At 39.9% G+C, this 23,507-nt stretch overlaps 1 protein-coding gene across 1 annotated transcript in view; it reads left to right on the top strand.

Moving 5' to 3' along the window:
• The window catches only part of PDE3A (phosphodiesterase 3A), a 258,155-nt gene that overhangs the window by 8,244 nt on the left and 226,404 nt on the right, over positions 1-23,507 (top strand). The window lies entirely within an intron of this gene.

Below are 23,507 nucleotides of genomic sequence, written 5' to 3'. Positions count from 1 at the left end.
TAATCCACAAAAATAGGCTAAATCACCATTGCTTTATGTATTGTGGCACCTCATGACTCTATTCACACATGTAACTATAAATAAAACGGGAAATACCACACGAAGAGTGCAATAGCAGAATGTGCTGATGAGAGAAATGGTCCTTTGTTCCTGTTGAACGCAGGAGGCAGCTGGAGGGTTTCCTAATGCAGCCTTAAGGGTTGCTGAATGAAAGGTAAAATGTACAGTACATGAAAGCTATTGGTTATAAGACTTTGGTTGGTGAAATTGCATTTTTAATTTTGGAACCTGCCAGGAAAGACTTTGTGACAGCTAGCAGTACCGATCACCAAAAAGTCTCTATATTTGAAGTATTACAGGGAAATAAGTTTAGTGAAGTCTTGGTATGGATCGAGCGCAGTCTTGAGTTTTGGTCAGCTGCGATGAGTGGGTGAGGTCTATGGATAGTCAAAACCTCTGACCATCGTCTAAGAAGAAACTGGAAAAGATACATGGTCACAGATATGGCTGAGGAGTACTGAATAGGTGTTTTCCTAAAACTGGTAGAATACAAGAGAATTTGGAAAAAAGACAAAAGCACGACTACTCCCACACCAATGAACCCCAGCCTCCCCCCCCCCCCCCCGCCCAAAAAAAAAAAAAACCACCAACAAAACCCAAACCCCAACCCTTTAGTCTTAAACTGCTAGGAAGAAGTCTGGATGTGTAACATAGAAATACATGCTTATTGTGGAACATGTGGATCGTTCACAAGGTATGAGTGAAGATATTTCTAAAATCCTTAGACGTTTATTGAGATTAGAGATTTCTTATTCCAAGCAGACTGAGGATTAGAAAAACTGGCTTGCTTTTTTTTTTTTTTTTTTTTTCCCTAATCTCATACTAATTAGGGAGAAATTTCCCAGTTGGTTACTCTGTTGTGGTATGCTTAGAGACTGTACTGTTTTATCTGATGTGTCTACAGCCATGGACCTATCACTGCATGGTTGTGTTTGTATTTTTATTACAATTAACTACTGTTAGGGAGAAGATATTTCTGAGCATTAATGCAGCTAAAGGCTCTCTTCCCTGCTCCCCCCTCCCCCTACCCACACAAGGCTGGAAAAATACAAAACCTCCATATGTCAGAAATAGCTCCGAGCATAGCTGAGGCCTCCTTTCCTGATGTCCCTAACCTGACAGTGAGATATGTAGGGTTAAATCTACTTATCTGCATTTTGTAGGTCGCCTAACTTGGCTTTGTTTTGTAGTAAGAATTTATACTTCAATTTGAATTTTAAAGTAAAATAAAATTATATCCCGCATATTTTTTTTTTTTTGGCTGCCTAACTCTGTAGGAGTGATGCTTTTCAGATATACTCAGGCTGCTTTTCTGATGGTTGCTGAACTCCTGAGACAGACCCTCGTTATGGTGTAAAAAGCAACCGTTCACTTAGACGGTTGCTCCTCTTAGAAATATCTCAGTTTCAATAAAAGCTGTGTAAAAACATGAATATGATGATGTCTGCTGGAAAGATGTATCACTTGCTGTGTTTTGAGGATCAAATTACTGATGGTTGTTGGATTTATTTATTGTTTTAAAGAAGCTTCTTGTTTCTTTGAAAAAGCTTGCAGACAGGTTTTCTTTGTGTAAATGATAATGATATAGGTGAATAATTATTAAATAAACTTCAACACTGAATATTACTTATTCTGAGCAGCATCCTTCTCTAACTGATGTTTGAGTAAATTGGTCCATACGCATGTTTGTGAAATGAATTCCAGAAGGGAAAAGAGTTGTTTAAGTGGCAAAGGTTAGTTGATTTTTGAATTGTTACACTCCCAGCAGATTGATAATACTTTGCTAGTATCTCTGTATGCTGGAGTTGCAGCCATGGCACCAGCAATAATCTGAGTTCTTCCTCACCCTGGAGTACAGATAACTTCTGTTTGTCTCTTGTACTTATTTTTGCTATACAGTTTTAAATAAATCAATATGTGTTTATAGTTAAGGTCCTGGAGGATAGACAGAACGTTAGTATGTTTTGTTACTTGTGTTACATAAAAATATTGATCCTCACAAGAAAAGTACACACCAAATTTATCTTAAAGTTAGAATGTAGGGCAGCTGAAGAGGCTGGAGTGGTGGACTGTCTGCCCTGTGGTGGCAATGCAGCCACTCAGGTGGCAGCCTGCAGTTCTCAGGAGAATTTGTTTGCTGTTTGACCAGCAGTGGATGAAGACGCTTGGAAAGGGTGATGCATGGGCTGATAAATTACATTGTGGCAATTTTTTCTCCATTTCTATGAGCAGAGATTAGATATGCTCGCCCAAACTTTTTGTTGCTTGCAGAGTAAAACTTGTGAAACCTTGTCCATGTTCATCTATTAAATGTCATTGGAAATGACAGCTGTAGAAAGGTGCAGACCTCAGTGCAAAAGTGCAGATTAAAAAGAGCTGCACAACCTTGTTTTATGTGCTGTCCACCCTTGCCTACATTAATGCAGTTTCAAGTGCTTATATTATGAGATTCTTTCATTTTCTAACTGTAGCGTTTAGAGCTCATCAGCTAACGGATCTCCTTGCAGAGTTGACGGTGCTGCTTCATTTCCACCACATACCCACACCCACCCCACAATGCAGACAGGGGTATTTCTATATTGCTAATACTGAAATCCTTCTGCTGATACTTGGTGATGAGTGGCAAAAAAAGTGTTGGATGCTGGTAGGGATTTCAGGTGCATTTATCTTCAATTTTACTGGTGATTCTAGCCACAGGTTATTCTTGACAAGGTCTAATCACTGTATTATGTATTGATAAGTAACTTAAGTGTGTTTGGGTGCATTTATACATGTAAGATAACTGAACTTTCAGTTTGTCACTGGGATTGTTATAGGAGTACTTGGGCTGAAATGTATCTCTGCATCTTACTCTTGTGAGACAATGAATACCTTTCACTTCTCCTGGAGGTCATTCAGTGATGTTTCAAAATTTATGATGTACAAGTCAAGGTTTGTCAAAAATGCTATTTTTCTTACATTCATTTTGTAGTGATTACTGATAATCTCCTCTCTGCTTCCACTGACCTCAGTGGGAATTGAGAGTGTTCAGTCCTCCAAGGGTAACACGCTGATCCGCTCAGTTGAATCATTAGTGTGGGAGGAGGGTGTGTTCCCATACACAAATCTGCAGATAGCTTTTTTTTTTTTTAACTAACTGTTCTTTTTCTTATTTAAAGTAAGCAATTCAAAGCCAATATTGGTTATAATGCTTAAAACATGACCTTAGACTTTGTAGCATGTTTTTATAGAGGTATGTGTGCACACACATATACATACATCTTTTTATATCCGTGTGTGTATGTATATATACATATACATTCATATTCAAATTAGAAATGTGGGGTTTGTGGTGGATTTTTTTGGGCTGGGGGGGGTTCCTTCCCTTTCCCCCCTCTAGTGTCTCCCTGCAGCAGTTGTAAAGGTAGCCTTGAGGGCTGGAACTCTTCTTTCAACTCTGAGAGCGCAGTCTGCAATCTGAGTTATGTACAACGCTGTTATTTGTGGATGTTTAATACTACTTTCTGATGTCTCCACAAGCAGATATGTTTTTTAATACATCAGCCTTTATAACCATTGCCTTACTTTTGATTCATTGTAGTTTTAGTCTTTCTTTCTCTTTTTTTTACTTGCAAATCCATGCCAAGTTTTGTAAAAAAAAGTTTTGTTTTGTTTTTTTTTATAAATACTTCAGTAGTGATTTTGATCCACACGTATATGCTTGTCTTACTAACATGTACCATTCCAGTATATACACTGGAACCTGGTGCTACAACTCTGTACTAGAGGTTCAAAGCCAGGCAGGTGCTTTACACGATATCCTTGGTGCCAAGGCTGACTTGCTACTAGCTTTAGCTGTGACATGGAGCTCGGGACTTGCTGGACAGGAGGATCTGATAAGGTCCCTGTGCAGTGTGAGCTGGTGTCGTTCTTATGGTGGTAAATCATAGAATCACTAGGTTGGAAAGGACCCACTGGGTCATTGAGTCTTGTTCAGGCTGGAGCTCTGCCTGCTTAGGAGTGTGATAAGACCAGTAGAAATAAATAAGCAACTTGAATTTTTACAGATAAGGATGATGAGCTTTAGCTGGTAAAACTTACTCTGTTATATGTGATGCATATATTATTGCTGCAATGTGCCTGTCCTCAAGGAAGCTGTGGACTAGTTAGTATTTGTTATTTATTAAGACAGCTCTGAATATTTGTTTATTATGGCAGTTCCCTGAAATTCACTGCATTCCTGTTGATTCTGAATTCTGTATGAGGTGAAATGTTGCAACATAATTCATATGCCATTACTGACTTTTTTAATAGACCAGCTTCATTCATATGCAAATGCCATTCTTCAAGGTGGTCCTGATTGTCTACTGATTATACAAAGCTGCATATGAATAAACATTTTCTGTTCAAGGCTTTAGTACTATACTTCCTGTGTGCTTATGGGGAACTGAGCTCTGAGGAAGACTTTGCCAGAGATCCAGAAGTTAAAAGGTGGGTAAGGGTGGATAAGGATCCCTACCCTTTCCAGTAAAATACTTATGTTCAGAGTTGCAGAGTATTCATGTTTCCTCTGACTTGTGGAAAAGCAAAACCACTTAGTACCTCCCAGAAGCAGGCAGGTATACCAATAGGTGTGTACAATTTGATTATTTTAGGCAGCACTGGCTCTGTACGTGCATCATTACAGAGACCACACTGAGAATCTGTTCAGTGGCAAAGGGCAATATTGTCTGTGCCATACTGATACTGAAAATTGACTTCTGGGTTGCAGAATACAAAACGCTAATTCTTACCAAGCTTGGTTTTTTTTGTGTCAGTTGATGTATTAGGGGAGCATAGTGAAACAATTGGAGGGACTGGGCAGCCAGCAGTAAAGCACCTATTTCGGCTTAAATTCCACTTGAGGATCCAGGCCTGTTGCTTCTTCTTGGCAGGACACCTTTGGAGTCAGAGCCAGCTAGCAGGAAATAGTAGTCACTGGGGCTTAACTGAAATTTAGGACATCTAAACCTGACTTTCTGTGTACATGTGGTGCTGTGAGATAGAGATGGCAAAACCTGACTATTTCTTGGAGAATTCTTAAACGTTTTAAAGTGAAGTAGCAAAGATGCATAGTCTATCTCTTCCCGTTTAAATCTTTCTAATATTTATTTCAGCTTTCTCTTCTACTGGGTGTGCTATATAAATATAGTCCTAAAACATGTGATGTTCTTATTCAGGCTTGATGGATGGTATATACTTGTGGATAGCAGTGACTGAGGCATAGATTCAATGTTTTTCATTCCAATATTTTAGCTGTCACCATCCTTGGAGCTAGAATTTTCTTTTGCTTTTGAGTTATACATAGACAAAAGAAAAAGTCCTTAAGATTAACCTTAACATTTCCTGACGTGGGTTGTGATCTGCCACTCGAGCAGACTTTTTGGAAACCCAGAAATTTGAATTCTGTGATCATGCCTGGATATACTGTCATGTTTAGATCTTTAGATTTTCTTATTCTTTTGGGAATTGTAACTGGTCTGTGATCAAAAATGATAAAATTCTTGGCTGTAAATTAGTACAACCCTTTAATAGAAGGGAATTTGCAGCTGCAAATATATTTGTATATTTCATATTCTGAATTGTTTTATATATTATCTCTTCTCAAATGAAAGTGGAAACATGATACTGAGAAAACTGTTGATTTTTAAAATGAAGTCAGTGTATTGCAAAATTTACTGATATGCACTTAAAAAATCCAATCTCCCCAAAAATCCTCAGCTAATGGGAGCTGCGACAAAACAGCTTCATTTACAGTCATTCAGTCTGTTCATGAGAACTTGGCCTAGGGGCCTCTGGGTCTTTTATTTGGTTAAAGTTTTTAGAACTGAGATAAAAGGAACGATCAGATTGTCTTAATCATTCATAATAGCAGGTTAAGAAGATGAGAACTTTAGGCAGAAACTTGATAGCCCAGAAGGTTGCTTTCTATCTTTCCTGTGATCTTAATGGATTGCTATCTAAAACAGTGAATCAGTGTTTGTAAGCATAATTGTATTGTACACTATCTTTTGAATTCTTGAATTTCAATCTCAGATGTTTTCAATGACATTTTATATGTCTAGCTTCTTAGATGTATGTAGGTTTTTTCCTAAGTGTTTATTTAATAAAAAGCAAACTGAAGAGAAATGTCAAAATGATGCCCACATGGTTTAAGTTATGGCTTCCTTAGTGCAACTCTTCTGAGATGGGATGAATGGTCAAATGTTCCTTTTTGATGTAGGAATGTTTACATCAGTGAGTTGATTATTCCTGTGTCATTCCCTATCTTCTACCCAGCAAATCTGAAACTCCTTTCCTCTGTCATGAAAGACAAGTTGAGGGTGGGCTTTGGACACTTCATTCTGCTTCTATGTGTAAGAAAGGTGGGTCACGTTTGTTTCAGCCTGTCTGTGATTGATACCCAGGGAACACAACAGTTCTGTCTGGTGATAACTTTATTCCTGTTGCTTATCTCACTTCTTTCAACTGGATTCAAAAGCATCTGGTGATTTTTTTTGTTCGTTTGTTTGTGTTTGATTTTGTTTGCTTGTTTTGGAGGGTGGATGTTTGTTTGCTAAGCCACAGAGATCCATCCATGAGTTTGAATCTATGGAGATAACCTCTCAGGTTTTTAAGGAATGATAGAGTTACTGGGCTCTAAGTGCAAAAACTTGATGCAAAAATTCATTGTTGCCCTGGAAATTTCCATATATTAATGACAGACTTACTGTGGTCACAGTGTGTGATATTAAGGTGAAGCGCTTGTGAAATAAATAGGAGAAGAATCAAAGAAAAGTGGTTTCAGGTAAGCACAGGTAAAATTTCCAGTCAGTGTGTGAAGTCTGTCTTAAGAATGTATATTAATTGGAGAAAGATGCTCACAGGTTTTTCATTTGCCAACACCAGATCAGGAAATGCAGTCAGTTTATTACCACTATTATTTTCCCTCTTCCCCTCTTTTCTGAGTCTCTGAATTATAATAAAATGTGATATATACTTTTAAATTCTTTGCTTTCCGTAGACTGTGGCTTTTGACCTTTTGGGACTGTGTGTTCTGAGTGATGGCTGGACCGATTGTATGGCTTGTTTGACATCTAAAACATTTGTGTTGGCAATCCTTTCTCATGGAGGACTCTGAAGTCTGACAGTGGTGAAGATGACTAAGTAGAGACAGATTTATGTGGAAATCTTATTAATACCCATAAAAGAGAGAATGAAGGCATAAGAAATTTGGATTCAAATAAACAACCAAAAAATGCTCTGTTCTTAGAAGCATTTGGCATAGCTCCATAATGCCTTTTGTGGGAACTGGCTCTTTGTCTGGCCTAATCTTGACTTTTTTTTTCTTTCTTTCCTTTTTGAACATTGCTAAAGACTCCTGCTTTTCCCAAACTTTCTCACAGTGGAATAAAACTACTTTTCACTTCGGTAATGCATAAATCATTGTCTTATTCTGAAGACAATGTAAAAGAAATGTTTTGCTTGTCTCTCAGCAAAGGTTTAACGATAGCCTGGCTCTGAGATCCTTCACTGCCACTGTACGTCCCTAGATGTTATATGGTGATCATGATCAAAACAGTTTGCAAAGAAGGGGAAATAATTTTCAGCTGCAGTGTGTGATGACTGGAAAGAAATTGTATCAGAGATGCGAAGTCATAATTCAGTTTTTTGGTACTTGGATCTAAAATTTACCCAGATCTTTAAAAAGCAGGGTCTGAACTTCATAGCAGAGATCTGTCTGCCCATAATGGGTTTTATGGTAGGTGGTTCTGGTAAAGTCCTTTCTTGATTCAGCTTTCTGGGAACAGAAACTAAGCAACTAATTGAGCATTATGTGCTTGTTTTGTCCTGTGTATATATTAATTTAACCCAGCCTGTAGCTCTGAGAGTCTCATGGGATTCCCTGTCGTAGCTGTCAAGGCTCTCACGTACAGTGTCCTGCTTGGCACACCCACCACTCTTATTTCATATTTGCTGCTGGCAGCAGAAGTCACTCTATCATACTGCTGGAAAGAAAACCTCCTACAGTCTTAATTCAGTACAGCCCAGGAGGTGGGGAATATTGAAATGCATGTGCAACAACAGCAGATCGAGCTTAGTGCCTGTCGGGAGAGACTTGCCAGGAGTCAGATTAAATGGTCTTCTTAGCAGTTTTGGTACTGGTCTTGGGAGAGGTGCTTGTGATGCATAGTGCATGCTGAAACACATGGTCTTGTCTGTGCAGCTGCAGTAAGGTTTTTTTCTTAGAAATTCATCTTCATTTTTGCTATGCTACGTAGTATGTACAAAAATCTTTTATAAAACGCCGGCATGTGTTCTTTGCACGTGGGTAGAACTTTTTGTCCTGGAAATTATTTCTATTATTCTGAACACTGCTGCTTCCCTGTTCCTTTTGAATGCGTAAATGAAACAATTTCTGTTTTCCTTTAGACTGTTACTGTGATGACCTAGGCATGTAGTTAGTCAAGACATTGTGTTTTAGATCTTAAACTGGTCTGTATACTAGTGAGTGTGTTATGCTTTTTCCACATGTGTACTGTTTTTCCCAGCAATTACAAAATACCAAGCTCACTCATTGATGTGAGCACATACTGATTTGAAATAGGAAGCACTGAATTAGATTTTAGGGCTGGCTTATTAGTAGGATCTTAACTTGATTTGTTTACTAATGCTTCTTGAATGTGTTTAGTTTTTAGGCCTGTTGTTAACACTGCCACTGAAATTGTAACTATTTCAGAACAACAAAGCAACAAAAAAACCCAAAGAAAATATGAAAGAACCCCTAACAGGATGAAAAGATCATTTTTATCTTCTAATGTTTGCTAAGATAAAAAACTTCACCATGTTGTATACGAACCTGGTGAGACCACTCCCATGCACTGGTCTTTGGTCCCTTTCCCTCACCTGGTAGCAGTGAGAAGGATCCTGCACTAAGCAGTTGTAGGTGGGAGCGAGACCCTGCAAATGGCTCTTTGGCCAGGAAGAGGCTTTATCTGGGATTTGAAGTCCAGGGCTGTGCTCCTCAAGCTCTCAAGACGGCATAGTTCTTTTTATTAACACTTGGTAAGATTTCAGAACTGTTGTCTCCAGCCATCCTCTACTTCTGTTCTTGCACTTTTGTGTCATTTTGCAGAGCAGTAATGCTGCAGGAAAATGCATTTCCTCAGGCCAGTAGATTTTATTAGGTTGCTTGTCAAATGAATCTGAACAGAACTGCTTTATTGATTTGGTGTTTCAGTATCAAATGGTGTCCCCTCTACTAGTCTTGCTTAACATTTGAGTTGTTCTCCTTACTTTTAGAAGACCCTGTAGACTTCTGGCCTGTCTTTGTGAGGCATATTTTGTGTTCAACTTGTGAAATTGGTGAGCAGTAGGGGCATTTGGGATCTCACAAGAATGAATATGTTGACAAATTAATCCTGTGTTAGCTTTCATATTAAATGTTGTTGTGAAAAAGCTGTAGAAGCTGGTGTTAGTTCTGATTAGCCTAGAAATGTGGTGAGAAGCTGGATACTGAAGTTGCTAGCTCTGTTTTAATGGTGAACTTCTCCAAGTTTCAGTCTTCTGAGTTAAAGGGTTGCAGTGCATTCTCTGTAGGTTTCCAGGGAGTGGATGAGGGGAAGTCAGAGAGCTCTTCCTGTTGGGTTGACTATATTTTATTGGCCGTACCTGAGGCAATTCAAATTCTAAATGGCATGAGGTGAATTACTGCTGTGTTCTGTCCCATCTAACTTCTTTGCTTCAGCTGTGTGATTTACCTGAGACCAACTAGCTTCAGCTGGTGCAAAATGAGTGCACTGAGGTATTTGGATAAAATTCATTTTGAAGGCAGGTGTGGTTCTTTCTCCCCTTGCTCACCATGGAGGCCAAATGCATCACATCTGGTCTCTGCTGGATGAAGCCTGGAAGTCCAGAATTCCCTCCAAATTCTTCTCGTACTTTACAGCTCCTCCCTGCTTTGTATATACAAACAACATTCTTTGAGAAGACTAGAGGGCGGAAATGGCTATGCACAAAACTGATATCTTTTGTGATATGTCAGAAGATACCAGAAAAGAATAGTGTGCTCTGTCCTGTTGGTAGCTGATTTCTTTTTATCCTATTTATTCTATAGGAAAAGAAGGCTAGGTTGGATATTAGGGAAAACTTTAATAACAATAATGGCAGTAAAACACTGCATCAAGCTATCGAGGGAAATTTCATGTGTGTATATAAGAGGTTCTTTTAGAATAGCCTTTTAGATGTTTTTCCAGGAGGATCTAGATACTTGCATTTTCTTAGGCAACCATAGCTGTTGCTGCCAGTTTTTCCCCTGAGCTTGTATCGCCACTGCCTACATCTGCTTGCGAACTGTCTCCCCCAGCTGCTGGCCAGCATCCTTGTGCAATTGCCAGTTCCTTCCACTGCTGAAATGCAGAGCCCAACAAGTAAGCTCTGTTTATGTTCCAATTGGTGCTCAGTTTGAAGTGCTAATGTTACTCTGGAGCTAGGTGCTTGGCCTTTGACAGGATGACTGAGGAACAGATCAAATTTCTTGCATCTCTTCTGCTGTTGTCCTCTGATTCAGGAGTTGCTGTGCTGTTTGGTTTGCATAATCAAGATGTGATTGGTGCCAGTCTTGCCTCCCCCCAGCCCCCAGCTTTCATGATAGTGTGTGAGTGTTCCAGGTAGTCTCCTAATTACTCTTGTTTTGGCCAAGCTACAAGTTGATTTATCAAGTCCACTTGTTAGCTTAATGCTTTCATGGCTGCCAAAAGAGTGCCACGTGGTGTAAGTGAGATGAAGTGGCCAGGAGTTGTTAGGCTTTGTGTGTAGGGTGGTTTCTTAGCAGCCAGATAAGAGACAGCAGTTTGAAGGACACAACAGAGCACCAGAAGGTCAGACCTTTTGATCCTTGCTTACGTGAGTTAGCAGCATTGGACTGAGGAGAGCTCCCGCAGGAGGAAGGGCCTGGGGATGGGTGCATGTAGGGTACAGCACATTCTGCACAGCATGCTCTGCCGCCCAGCCCAGTACTTCTTGTCTGTTTGTTTTTGGTTTTTTTTGTTGTTTTTTTTTTTTTTTTTTTAATATTGTTGTCAGTTTGTGTGGGTTTTTTCCTCTTCTTTTTCCTTTTTGAAGTCACTTCAGGCTGACCTAACTGACTGGTTTATAAAGGCTGTTAAAATCTCAGCATGCCAGCTGTAAAATTGCCTAATCAACTCCAGGAGATAATCTCTCCCAGTGGAGACCTTTGAATGCATTGACTGTCAGTAGGAATAGGTCAGACACCTCCAGTTATCTTTCTGGGAAGGGAGTCTTGTTTGCCAAACTGTATCTACCTGCTTTGTTAAGGACTAAGTAGCTGGTTAGTGGGACCTGTTGTAAAAGTCCTTTTTTACATTTGCTCTAAATCCTCTTAAAGAAAGTAAATAACTTACTTATTAATGGTGCTCGGCACAGAAATAAAGCAACTGTTGTGACTGTTAGAGGCTTTAAGGAAGACTTCAGATTGGGACGAGTTTCTTGACTCGATCAGTTGATGAAACTCAGTGGACTATGGCAGTGCAATCTGGTCTCCGGTTTCTCCTTGGAGTCTGGAAAGCATGTTGAATTTGGGCCCGAGAACTAGGTCAGTTGTGTTTTAAGTGGATAGGTGACATATGAGGAAGATAAGCTGTGACAAGAATAAGATTTTCACAATTCTCCTTTAAGTCAAATGATAAAAAAACCCCATGAGTTTTGGTGTATCAAACTTGAAGAATAAATCCCTTTCTTCCTAAGCTGGACTCCAAAATTCAGCAGTGGAAGTACGGGAGAATGTAATTTGGAAGTGACGCTGACCATACTGGTGGCTTAAACTACGAGGTTAAAACTACTTCCAGAGCATTGAAATTGCAAAATTGAATTGCTCTGAATTATACTAAAGCTTCTTTAGATGTCTTACCTTCTTCCCTCTGAACTTGGAAAGCAGAAGAAAAACACAACAAAAGAGGTAGTATTGCTCAGGCTCATGCTTTTCTTGTTCTGACAATTCATACGTGAGCCTGCAATGGCTGCAGGGTTGTTAATCAAATTACCTCCTTGACAACTCTGGCCGTCCGCCTTAGGCATGGAGTTCTCTGCAGTCTGGGATGTCTGTGTGACCCTGGACTCAGGAGAGGGAGAGTAGGGTCGTGCTGTGGGCTCAGTAGTACAATTGCAAACAACACAGTTCCGGACCAGGATGATATGACGTTGGAAATTTGATTGCAAAATGGAAATGCTTATATATAGAACAAGTATATATATATATGCATGTATTTTTAATTGATGTGTGCGTACATGCAGACCTATTAATAGATGAAAATAGGAAGGGGGAGAGAGTCTATAAAGCACTGCAGCTGTGATTTATCAAGATTGACATAAAAAAATATTATTCTAGTAATCAGAGGAAATTCTTTATAAAGCATGTACAAAAAAGGTATTTTAACCCACCTCAACTATTTCCTGCATGGCTGTATCTGAAGAAAATCAGACTTCTCCCCCTGCCCTGTTCCAAGGGTCACTTTTAAATTACTGTTTCTCCCCTCCTCCATTTCTGTTGATGTGGGTTTTTTTTTTTGTTTGTTTTTGATATTTTTCTTCTCTCTTGTAAAATGCTTAACTGAATTTTGTCCTGGTGTATAACACTGCATCATAAAAGTGCAGCTAGGGGGTGGGGAAAGCCTTTGGTTCAGCATTTAACTGAAGCGGAAGAGAGAGACATGCGTGTTGCTTTGGGCGTTTGTATGCCTAGTTGCTTTTTCAATGTGCTCTACCAGCCTTTTAATAACTTTACCCTCTCTACATCATTACTGCTTCCAACTCTTAAACATCTGAACTTCCAGCAATGGCATGGAAGAAAAATGGCAGGCAGCATACATAACTAGAGACATGAAGATTAGTGGGTTATGTGAAGTTATCTGGAAAATGCCTGGTGGGCCAAGGGCTTGAATCTGGCTCTTAAAGCACTGCAGGTTCATCGTGTTGAACTTCAGCTGCATGAGGGTGACACTTTGCTTGGAACCGTGTGAATCCCTAAACCTCTTCTGCATTCAGTTATTTTTATCTTCCCTATTAGAAAGGATTTTTCTAACTCTTTTTAATAACATTCTTGCTTCAGTTGTCTGTCAAAACTGGGAATTAAGGAAGTGCAGCCAAAGGCATTTAATAAGTGAAAAAGGAAATAAAGGAGGGAGAGGGAAGAGGAAAATACTTCAAATGGTGGTCTGCTTTCTGCTTCCCAGAGAAGTTTCCCATTTTATTTGTTGGCAAAAAGATTATGAATGCCTTGTGCTAATAAGCAAACCACAAACACACCATTTATCTGCAGGGACTGATATTAATAATTTGAAGAATGTCTAGAAATAAAAACAAACCTGGTTAACATCATCCATGAACTGACTTCATTAAAAAGGCTTTCCCCCTTGAAAAAAAAAAAAATTCAAATGCTGTTTCTGAATGAAATTGTAGGTAATCATAGTGCCTGCTAATACAAGACAGAAAAAACGTTTGCAAGGGTAACTTTTAGTTTCCTTCTACACACGTATTAGAAAAAAATGATAGGTGAGAACTAATCAAAAGACTTCATGTTGGGCCTTTTTATGATTTCCTCCTGTGATCACCTTAACTTTTAATCATGAGATTGGTGTTTTCAAGTGTCAGTTTATCTTCTAAATATAGTGAAAAGGCTAAATTTGGAGAGAGGGTAAAGAATGAAGGACAACAGTTACCACAGTGTCGAAATGCAGCTTTGTCTCCAGGATGTAAAGGAGTCAGAGGTTTTGGGGCATATTTTTGCTGTGTCACAGCTGATCTGGTCTCATGGTGAGCCCAAGGTATTTCTTGGGTTCTTTCCTGATATTTAAAAGTACAGTTAGCACTAACCCTTATTGCCTGAACACAACAGCTCCTGCGTATGCCAGCACACTGCTTTGTGTGGCTGTTGAGCCGTGTGTGTAGTGATGTGGGCAGAGTCCTAGTGAAAACACTGTGGAAGCATTTTTTATGGAGCGCATTGGTTACTGAGGCCAGATGCAAGGAGGACAAGGAGGGAAAAGAGTCTGTCATTTGTCTGTGTAAGAGTGAGAGTCAGCGTGAAGGTAGAGGAAATTACTCTTGATGTGGGAGCAGGCCTGGAAATGGTACGCAGAGATGGAATAGCTTTGGAGAACTGCATCAATAGTGCACTTTTTTTTCAGCATCCTGCATGGTCTTGGCACTAAACTTTGGGTTGGGACTTAGATTTAACACCAGTTCTTGCCTGTTGGTCACTTGCAATTGGAAGTTTATGTTGAAGTATTTGTGTCTCCCATTATAAATGGAATTAATGTGTCATTTTACACAACCTTTGCTTTATGCATTTCAGTCTTAAGTCAACCCTGGTGTTGAGTGGTGAGTGTCTTTTTGAGAGTGAGTGTCAGAGGGAACGTGTACATACTAATAGCTGGCATGTGGGTTTCTAGTCTCAAAGAGATTAATTGCTGGAAATGGCATAAGAAAGTAGCCTGGAGAGTGCCATTGCTTTACAGAATTTTAGTGAGCTAAAAGAGGGGGGAAGAGGTTTAGCCCAGGCATGGCACAGTCTTAACAGACCACCGGATTTCCAGGGACCGATACATTATCATTGCACAATGCTGCAATATGTTAGCCAGTGGGCCAGCTGATTCAGGACAAAGTACCAGGGGTCTCCAATATGGTGCTGCCTTGTATGGTGCACAGCCCTAGGGAGACCTGGAAACTCCACCTTGGGCCAGCCTCACCTAAGACCATTTAATCCATTCCTGATTGTGTAATGGATACTGGAGTGAACCAATCAAACCCAAAAGTACTGATGCATCTAAGAGGGATAGGGAAACTTCAGCCAGATGAGGATATTTGAATGATGCCAGTATCTCCTGCTTGCTACTCTTTCTGGGCTGTTACTGAGCAAACTGCTGTTAAGGCGCAAAAGAGTATTTTATTGACTAAGGGAGATAAAATTTAGATTTAAAACCCTGAAATGTCCTGTCACTTGTTTCACCTTACCAGGTCAGCCATACAACTTCTATTCTTTTATGGTAATGGACTATCCTGCTGACAGTCATACATTTCCTACATGAAGGAAATGCTTGCATGGTTGTTTAAGGTGGTAGTGCTACAGTTGTGCTCAGGGCTGTGACAGTGCAGCTCATATTGCTCTTTCCTGAACAGTGTGCCTGAGCTACTGATATTTGGATTGCTCCCAGGGGCCTCAGCCGCCTGGCATGTTGATGCTCTGGTCCACTGGTGTGGGTGGAAGCAAAGCTCTGCACACAAGCGGTTAACTGTGGCTCAGCTGTTCAGAGGTAACACCTAGTTCAGTCACCTCAGTTAACTTTGAAGCACATGGTGAATTTCATGAAATTAATGGACTTGTACTCAAAACATTGCCTACAAAGAAGTATTTTATGTTCCAGATGTTTTAAATTGCCTCTGTATTTATGAAAGTGATACTTAATCAAAGTAACTCTGAATAGCTTTTTGACCAAAATTGAGATTTATTTAGAATGTTTGTGCTGGGGGAAACGCTAGTAAAACTATATTTTTCTTGAAACAAACAATTTATTTCAAGAACACTTTATAAGCACATCGCTTTATTTTTACAGAGTTGAAGTGTAGGAAAAGGGAGAGGAGATAGCTAGGAGTAGCCACAGTGAGGGAAAGTAGCTTGTCTATGTGGAGAATAACTGGTTTCGCTGACATGAGGAATTGTGCTGTTAGCTCAGATGGGAGACATGTACCTAACACGCATTTAAAGGGCTTCATTTGGAAACCTGTGGCGATGCTGAGGATCCTGGTGGCTTTCGTTCAAAATAAAAAGGAGTTTGTGCTGTCAAAAAAAAAAAAAAAGATCCTATCATACTGAAGGTAAAGAAATGCTTTGTATGTTTTACGTTCGGTGTGAGCAATAAAAATAGGGTGACTGGTTTACTTGGGGGATGGAAATGTGGTTTATAAGTATTCTAGGTCTCCCTTTTAAATTGGAGACAGATAGGCACTGACTATCTCTACGGAGTCTGGACGTGGCTGGCATCTTTTGCAGGGAGGAGGAAGTGAAGGGGGTCAGCTTGTCTGCCTGGTAAGAAGTACGGAGTTAGTCTTTGGCTGCCTTGCCCAGGAGTGGGAAGGAATAAGTAGTAAGTAAGTAGGTCAACGAAAGGGTTTAACTCCATAAGGAAGGCTATTCTGTAAGCCTTATAATACTATAAAGCTCTTATGACTATGTTATCTACCGTGCTAGTAATACTGGTGTGACTCCCTGGTGAAGCGAAGGGTGCCTCGGAGCCTGGCAAAGCCCTGTCCGCACTTCACTTACTGAGTCCCAGTTGCTGAGGAATTGGTTGGTTTGCATGACAGTGTTGTGTGTGCAAGGAGTCCTTTGGCCATCTCAAGGGTTGAAAAGTGGGAAGGTTCTTTAAAAAGGTCAGGATGAGTCTGTAAAGCTGACTTCTGCTTTTACTGATTCAATAATGTTCATATATTCATTTTTGGCTGAGATGTGGGTGCTTCTTTGGGTTTTTTATTCTTTCTTCAGTTCTGGGTTTAGTTATCTTTTTTTTTCTATCTTTTTTTCTTAATGATAAGCACTGTTGCCTTGGGCGTCTTACCGAGTCTGATTTAATTTGCTTTTGAAGAGCAGTAATGTGCCATGCATCTTGCATCCTTGTTAAGTGCCAGGGTTTGATTTATTTTTTCTAAGGTTTCAGCCACCAAAAAGTTTTACAGGAAGTCATTTTTTACAGGCAGAACCGACTATCAGAGACAGAGGTTAAGTTTTTCCAGTTCTTCAGTATAGCATGTTTGATGCAGCCTTCTGTTTTGTGTTCTGTGCAGTGGTACAAAATCAAAGTACAAGAAGCTGGTGAAATGACTGCGATGACTTGTGTGATAGTAGGTCTGAAATCAAGCAGAGCTACACTTTCTCTTTAGGTTTATTCAGCTTTTTGCTCTTCCAACCTTATTTTTGGTAGTCTTTCAGTTTGCGCTAGATACCTTTTTCTTTCCCAAGGAACCACAACAGAGACATTTAAGATCTTCCCCAATTCTATATGGACTAAAATTTTCATGAATACTTCAAGCCTAAGAAACTCCCTCACGACCACCCCACTCCCATGAGCTGTTCTTTTACTTGATAAATTTCTAGGCTTTTCAAACAATTTCCTGATATCCTGTTACTGAAAGAACAGGTGATGTGCAGTGTGTGGGTATGGCAATTTGGACAGTGTTTATTTAATTCAGTTTCTCTAAGATGCAAAATCAAGCAGCTTTTTTTTTTTTTCTGCTGGGAGATAGCAAGAGAATGCTAACTGCTTTCTTAACTCCCCTCAGAGGTTCATCACCATGGTTCTGTTCATCTTAAAATTTAAAAATAAGAGGTTAATTTACTAATTTAAAAAGAGACTTGTGTAATTTGAGTGTCTGCACCTTCTGTAAGTTTGTCTTGACTATTCAGTAACACTCTAAATATGTCGAACTCTGTAATGGCAAAATGGACCAGTTGCTACTATGAAATGGGGAAAGGTCTAAGAAATGAATTTTAATTACTGACACATTTACTGATAATGGGAGAGCAGTTGTATTTTTAAAATCAAAGAGGAAATGAAGACACTTTACCAAGGCTAGTCATTGCAGGGTGGTCATGCAAAGTCCAGAAAGCGGACATTTGAACAGGAGTGAATATTGCCAGAAAATGAATCAGCAACATCATCTATGCCGTTCTCATGGTGGCGGGTTGTTTCTTAGGCACTCGGATGCAGTGGATATTTTAAGAACAAAATGATCTTAGACACCAAGTTGTATAATTGTTTAATCTGTTTAACACAGTTGGAATAAATATGCTGGTACATATGCTGCTAATTCTTAACTTCACTTCTGGATTTTATAATTTGGATTATCTGTTTGGGGTGTGTGTGTGCCTGGGGGCTATTTCTTTAAAACAAGTGTTTTTAAAGGACTGCCACACATGTGGGTTCAGTTAATATGGAGTGTTACTGTGTAGGGCCATAATTTGTCATTCAAGTAGGATATTGTTTACTATCAAGGAAAGAAATGGTCTTGATAGAGTGCACAATTTGATCAAAATTTTGTAGGACTATAAAAAATTCTATGTCTACCTCGAAACTTGTTTTCATGATGGCTGTGTGAGTAACTTAAGTCCTCCACATTTTAAAGATGGTTACTGTGCCAGTGTTGTTTGACAGCCCCACAGAAAACAATAGAAGGCATAAATAGTAGTTTGTGTGTCTACCTCAAATGACAAACCAGCTACATACAAGTAGTTGCTGCCCAGCTTTTACTGGTCATTGATCCTGCAGCTTTGCATTTCCCTGTACTTCTTGTCTCACAGGAAGGAATCCCTCTGTATAGATGTGTTTGTTTCTCAAGCTGTTTTGTGATAAGGTACAGTCATATGTGTTGCCTTCTGTATGAGGGCAGTAAATCTGTTAATTCTGCCTTTGAGCACGTGGCTGTTGATGTTTTCCTTGGTCTTGCTTCCATAGCATTAAATGCTGGTTTTAACACTGCCTAAGTTAGGGAAAAAAATTAGGAAGCCAGTTGTTCTCACTTAACTTGTTGCTGGGGAGGCCATTGATGCTGCTTCCTGCAGGGCTGCTCTGCATTATGGCCATGTGCACTGTTTGTGTTTATTTTGCATTTTCTCTTATGCAGACTGATGCACGGGGGCAAGTTTGAAAGTGGCAGATCTGTTCTGTCCGAGGATGAATAGGTTACAGCAGGGTCTCACTAAGGCAGGGGGTGTGTGTAGGTAGGTTGTGTATTGGGAGAGAGCTCCAGGTAAAGGGGTCTTTGACTGTAACCTCATTCTCAGACTGCACCAGTTTATCCCACTGTGCACTGCTGCTTTTTTATTTGTCACAGTGTTTTTTCCACCTCTTTGCCCATCTTGATTGCTGCTGGTCCCTAGTGGGGATGACAGACCCCTGTGTGATTCTGCTTGCGCCCGGGCAGCCCAACTTTGCCTGACACTCAGCCCCAGTGGCTGCATACCTGGGCTGGGGATGCATGGATTAGGCTGGCACATCACTAACTGGCTGCTTTTCAACTGAGGTCCAGAAGATTGTCATGTATGCAGTGTGATTTGGTACTAGAGTCTCATTTGTGGGTTTGCAGCACAAAAGAAAAGATAACTTGGCTGTTCAGGTCACAAGCTTAAGGAAGGATGCTCTGGCAGGAGCCATGAGTAGCTGATGTCGTGTTGGAGCCTTGGGTGGCTGATACAGTGTTCAGAGAATTTTTTGAAACACTCTTTTTTTAAAAATTTTTTTTTTGTTCCAGATTGGAAAAACTGTTTAAATGGAAATATGTTAAATAATTTTCTTTTTTTTTTTTTCTAAACATGGAATCAATGACGTTTCTGTGATTTTTTTCCAGTGCTTGTCTCTTCTTTCTTGCCCTGTTTTACCTTTTTCTACAAAGATAGATGCAGAAATTTCTATGAAACAGAGAGAACTGGGAAACAGATGAAAAGGACTTGTGAAAGCAAGTGTGTTTGTGAGCTTGGACTAACAGTAACTCTTTTTCTCTGTTCACCAGAAGACTTGTTGTGTTGTTTCATGCCTGGGGTGGCTGAGGGTGGAGAACTGCTGTGAAAGGGTCGTGTGCGATAAGAGTGGGAAGCACAGTGTCATAATTAAAGCTGTCAGAAAGTGTTTTTTTTTTTAATGTGACTAGTGTTTGTATTTCCAGTATATTGTATTCGTTTTCCTTTTATTGTGGTCTGACAGTATACCCTGAGCTCAAACCAATTTTTTAAGCCTGAAAATGCTCTCAAGTCAAATCTGCTGGTGGGATTTTAGGCCTCTAGGAGTTCAGGGTTGCTTCACAGATGAAAAAAGTTACTTTTTCCATTAAAACAGACATTAACTGGCTTTAAGGGACTTGCAATCTTTTTATCTTAAGAAACCTTGTCAGAAATAAGAAGAGCTTAAATTGTGATGATCTGCTAATCAAAATGAAGATGTCCTGGTTTATGGTGTTTTCATAGTATTTAGTGTAATGAAATGCTATCAATGTTAGCAGAAATGGGATGTGTATCACATATGATTCTCAATGAAAAACGTTCTGAACCAAATGTGCACGTGAAAGCTTTTAAATCCTTTGGTTTTATTTATTGATTGCATGTTTTAAGTTTAATTGCAGCAGCAAATTGCTTGAAGGAATCAGGAGTGCAGGATTGTCTCTGCCTTTCCTGTCTACAGCTTTCTGGAATCTATATGTACCTCGGCATCAAAATAAACTTGTAGCCTTCAGGTTGCTTTTTCCTCAGGGGTTGTTTGTGAGTAACTCCCTTATATGACACCTCAAACATCTATTCAAAAGTGGCATCTGACTGCAAGCTGATTTTAGTCTTCTTGAAAATCATATTCAGGTTGGTTAGACTGCCTGCAGAAAGCACGTGTGTATGCTCTCCTGCTTGCTGGTTTCTGATTGCTCGTTTCTTAAACAGTATTGCTCCTTCTAAACATTTACTATAACTGCGTTTTCCTGAGATCTCTGTTCTTCTTTGTTGATTTTTCCTTAGTGGAGAGAGATTTCATGGCACCTTTTTCTTGTTGAAAATTTAGGCAATGTGTAGAAAAACACAGACATATTTCTAGTTTTAGATATACATGTATACACAATGTGAGGACATACATTTTATGCTTTAAATGTAATAGTCTTCAGTTGCATTGATGTGCATCCAGGTATGAGACTTTTTCTTACTTGGGTACTTTCATATTTGTATATAATGTTTTCCTCTCTGCTTGAGTTTCAGTGCAAGCTACATTAATTCTTTATATGGTCACAGTTGGTCAAGGACTTTGAGGCTGGATGCTTTGTAGGAGATATGTTATAATGAGATGAAGGATTTGCCCACTAGAAAACATTTGTTTGGACTGCTTTTACTGAGTGTTTGAAAGCACTGACTGCGAATCAAATGTATTCATTTTTTGTTAATTCTTCATGAGAAGTGTGTAGGTTGTTATGCTAAACCACTCAGTAGCATGGATTTTGAAGTAGGCTGGTGGCTTGTCTGTTTTAGCAAGTAGCAGATTTCATTCTGCAACTGGAAGATGCTAGTATGTAAGTATACTTTGATGGGAGCAGGATTTGTGGGTTCATTTTTGGATTTGAAGCTTGGAAGTGTATGCAATTAAGAATATGATTTTTTCTTATTATTTTAATACTTGATTTGAATTACTGCTTTGTTCTCTGTTGAAGAAACTATTCAGATCAGGAGTCAAACATCCCTCTTAGTTGTTCATGGTGTTACAGTGATATTTAGAAGCCCCAAAAGATCAAGATCACCTGATGGTGTGTATAAGTGTTTTTAAGAGATAGTATCCTAATCTGATTTTTTTTTTAATGTAGTGTAAATATACAGTGATATAATGAGGCAAAGTCAAACTTCCTAACATGATTATTCCTGCCAGTCTTTAACATAGAAATATGCATACCTGCAGTACTGGCAGTTGCGGGAATTGGGTCTTATATATTGTGAAGGTGGATCCGCTCCCTCTTCATAGAATCATAGAATAGTTTGAGTTGGAAGGGACCTTAAAGATCATCCAGTTCCAACGCCTCTGTCATGGACAGGGACACATCCCGTCAGACCAAGCTGCCCAAGGCACCGTCTGACCTGGTCTTGAACACCTCCAGGGATGGGGCATCCACAACTTCCCTGGGCAACCTGTGCCAGTGCCTCACCATTCTCGCAGTGAAGAATTTCCTCCTTATGTCTAGTCTATAGTTTCCCCTCTCCAACATATAGCCATTGCTCCTAGACCTATCACTACACACCCTTGTAAAAAGTCCCTCCCCAGCTTTTCTGTAGCCCCTTCAGGTACAGGAAGGTTGCTATAAGGGTTTCCTAGAGCCTTCTCATCTCCAGGCTGAACAATCCCTACTCTCTCAGCCTGTCCTCATATGGAAGGTGCTGCGGCTTCTATAGCTACTTCTCTCCCTGCAGTGTTATCTGCCTGAGTGACACAAGGCAGCAGTGCTGAGTGGGAGGCGATAGCAATGCCTGTTAATGTCAGTGTCTGTCACTGGTGGCCCTTCTTGTGTGCTACCTTTCCCACTCCCCTTGCTGAGAAAAACAGTGGGAGCCTTTCTGCTCAACAGGAGTCACAGATTGTTAGAATGATTCAGCTTTGGCTGCATAGGTCTGTTCGATTTTCTGTTTCTGTGAGGTCGGATGAGTTGGTTTTTTTCATGTTACTTGTCTTAGAAACCAGTTCTGTTTATGGTACTGTTTACCTGTATCCCGTCCTCTCTGCTCCTGCAGAGGCATCTGGAGCAGACTTCCGTGTAGCTCCCTGGTGCTGTGGTCATCTACTGGACCTGAAGCCATTCACTCCAGCCAGCCTATGGGGGATTGCTTTGCAGTGCCTTGATGAAGGGTGTTCTCCTGTATGAGTACAGTGGATTTGTTTGTTGCAGCATTGTGGTTTTATCTTACTACCCACCTTATCTTTACCCACTACCCACCTATATATCAACACAGACTGGAGGTTTTGTGGGTTTTTTTCTGAATGTTTTGACATCTCTGTGTGTGATTTCTGAACTTGGCTTTCAATTAGGGAAAGAAGTCTTCTGAAAAATAGTGAGCCAATTTAATTATGCTGTGTTCTTGAATCCTTTTTTCTGCAGTGATGATTGGACACCTTAATTATTTTATTATCCTACTCAAAGGATCTTGAATGTTGTAGAATGGGAATTGAGCACTAAATCTAGTTTCTTTCACTTTGTATACATCATGATGGTTGGATGGATTTAAAATCACAGGCCACCACATGCCCTTTTCTTCTACTCTTCCTGCTTATACTTTAATTCATGTGATACTGGTTTTCAGTAAAAAGCCTTAAGTGTTTATTTCTAGTCCTACCTTCCTAATGCAAAGTTCTTATTCTCTACAGTTCTTATACCTGCAAGATCTTTCTTGGGATAGATAAAAATGTGGTGAAAATTTAAATTTTGTTTCTTCTTCCTTAGAGCTAATTTGGTTGCAGCTGCTGGACTTGCATGGTTCAAACCATGAGAGGCAGAGTATTGTAAATATGAATAGTGTTTAAGTCCCTGTCAAGCATAATTTTGTGTCTGGTTTTGTTTAGTTGTGTAGTTCAGAATCACAGAATCACAAGGTTGGAAAGGACCCATTGGATCATCGAGTCCAACCATTCCTAACACTCCCTAAACCATGTCCCTAAGCACTTCATCCACCCGTTCCTTAAACACCTCCAGGGAAGGTGACTCGACCACCTCCCTGGGCAGCCTGTTCCAGTACCCAATGACTCTTACTGTGAAGAATTTTTTTCTGATATCCAACCTGAACCTCCCCTGACGGAGCTTCAGGCCATTCCCTCTTGTCCTGTCCTCTGTCACTTGGGAGAAGAGGCCAGCTCCCTCCTCTCCACAACCTCCTT

The sequence above is a fragment of the Cuculus canorus genome, chromosome 1 (genome assembly GCF_017976375.1).
Source record: "Cuculus canorus isolate bCucCan1 chromosome 1, bCucCan1.pri, whole genome shotgun sequence".
NCBI classification, from domain to species: domain Eukaryota; kingdom Metazoa; phylum Chordata; class Aves; order Cuculiformes; family Cuculidae; genus Cuculus; species Cuculus canorus.
This window is presented reverse-complemented; position numbering and strand designations above follow the sequence as displayed.